The following is a 2,773-nucleotide window of genomic DNA, read 5'->3' on the forward strand; positions in this document are numbered from 1 at the left end:
ATGCCGATATTAGTAAGGATAGCAAGTATAGAAGGAATGTAAGGCAATCTTATGCGTTTATCCGTATCTGTATAGTTTTAGTTATAGGAGAGCCGTAGAGGGTTATTCGTATAAGAAACTCCTAATATGCGGAAAAGTAGCTCCGGCCGCTAGTCGTCGGTCTCGTTACCCTAACTATACTTTACTACTTAACTTATAACCGTTCTAATACCATTTTCGATGATTTAAACTCTAGAGGAACACTTATTACGACTATAGTCGCTACCCTCTTTCTTTTTAAGGTACTAGGCGGTAGTGCTATAGTACGACAGAGCAAAAAAATAATTATGCTAGTTCCTCGCGTTAACTCCCCTATACTATTACCTACGTTAGTTAGACATCTAGCATTTGTTCTATTAACAACACGACGTGTCTCTATAGAAGAGTTCGCTTAGTATCGTACTAGACCTCGTACATGCTCGTTAGAGTTCTTAGCAAGTAAGCATCTTATATCGCTTTACTTTGCTAACCTATCTTACTTAGACCTCTTTACGTGATCTAGTAGACTATCTACTAGACTCTACTAGACTTACTACTACTCCGTAATAATCTGCCTTCTCCTACTCGACAGTTCTCTACTCTACCTTCTACTATTAGGTTAAAAGTCTAGTAGACTGTCTAGTAGACTAAGCATCTTACATCGCTTTACTTTGCTAACCTATCTTACTTAGACTACCTTACGTAATCTAGTAGACTATCTACTAGACTCTACTAGACTTACTACTACTCCGTAATAATCTACCTTCTCCTACTCGATAGTTCTCTACTCTGCCTTCTACTATTAGGTTAAAAGTCTAGCAGACTATATAGTAGACTAAACATACGCCTTACTTCTACTCTAATCTTATATGCTAACCCTCCCTCTACCTACTTCTACTACTACTTCTACTTCTATTTCTTATTCTACTCCTATAACACTAGTTAACCTTGCTATTTCTTACATTACTCTATTACCTTATTACCTTCTTACCTTATTATAGTGTAGTTGTAAGCTTACGCTATAAGACGTACGCTTTAGTATTAAGTAGAGCCGCGAGACTTTTAGCATTAAAACAATAGTTTCTACGATAGTAACGCTGTTTTGCTTATCTAATTGCCTATAGCCCTCCTTTAAGAACTCGCTACTACTACCCTCTCTACGCCGCTCGCATTTATTATCCCTTCTACGTTACCTGCTAGTCCTACATTACTATTATTTCCTACCTACATTACTTTGCGCCTTGCTATTACCTATCTATACGCTTTCCTTTAACACCTCGTTAATATTGCTCTCTACGCGCTACTTACCTCTATCGTCTATACCGCATCGCCTTATTAGTTAGCTATTAGTAGTTACTATTACTTCGCGCTGACTTATTACTTATCTGCGCGCCCTTTTCCTTTAACATTACTTTATATTATTATGCGCACATCCTCTAGCCTACCTCTTAAGTACTTAGTATACGCTGCATCCTCTACCTAACTAATTCTAGCTATCATTTCTTTTACTATTCTCCTTAAGGTTTAAACTACTACCCTTTCAAAATTTGGCCTAACTAACCTTAACTTAGTTAGCATAATCGCCTAATTACCATCCATTATGGCTACCAAATTAGCTTTTCTAGGCTTCGAAAAAGAAAACTCTACGACCTTTACTATCGATAACGTTATACATTAATTTACGTAAGACCATAAGGGCCTTACTAGAGGTTTCATCTTTGCCTATATAGGTCTTAGTAGGATGCAAATTAACACCTACGACAGGGCTATTCGGGTAGCGATTATAGCAGACTCCACTCTTGCTCCGCCTAGCAACTTAGAGGAAACGGTTAAGTTTGCCTAGGATAAGCATAACGAGGCCGTCTACGAAGTACGCTATAAACTCTAGTCCTTACTTCTAAATAGAGGGTTAGCTATCGAGTGCAGTAGCTTATTCTAGTAACGTAACAATTAGGGTAGACGACCTAAATAGTATAGGGAAGATTAGCTCTATACCTAGGCGTCCAATAACCTAGGCTTTCTCTTATTAATGCTATAATAACTTTTGCTAATAGAGGTCGCAAGAATTAGAAGGGAGGCAAAGCGAGACTTTAATAAAGAAGTTAAGGCGGCTAGCACCGCGGCCTTAGCTCGCGGATCTAGCAAGCGCCCTATAACTTTAACTACTACTACACTTATTACTAGTTAACTAGGTTAAGGTCGAGGCCGTACGAGTTCTTCGACCCGCTCTTATAGTGCTTCTAGGGCTAGAAGTAGCAATCGAAGAAGTATAAGCAGCGCTCGTAACTTAACATCTAGCTTATTAGATAGTATAGGAGACATGCATCTTAAGGAGGCCTTAGATACCGAAATGATAGACGTTAAAAAAGAGCTAAAGGATTAGCTTATAGTATTTGTCTAGGTTAATGTCCTTAATCCTAAAGCTAGTTAAGCTACGCTTACCTCCTCTACGCCTATTAGACTTAACTCCTTTTTTAACAGCTTAGAGGGCCTTACTTCTATGACCGATTTAGCCGGTTTCTACTACGAGTTAAAGCGGTTATGCCTTCGTAAGCCTCGCCTAGCACTCGCCGACCTTTACGCTAGCCTCTATTCGACTAGGTCGGATTCTTTCTAGCTACTTAAGCTCGTCGACGAAGAGGTAGACGCTAAAGACTAGGAGTTCGAAGCAAGGGCTATTAAGAAGCAGTTTACTAGTTTATTTCAATAGTTCTAGTAGGAAGCAACTTCTACTATTAAAGTTATCTAGGTGTTT

This window comes from Aureobasidium pullulans, assembly GCF_000721785.1.
Source record: "Aureobasidium pullulans EXF-150 unplaced genomic scaffold scaffold_57, whole genome shotgun sequence".
NCBI classification, from domain to species: Eukaryota; Fungi; Ascomycota; class Dothideomycetes; order Dothideales; family Saccotheciaceae; genus Aureobasidium; species Aureobasidium pullulans.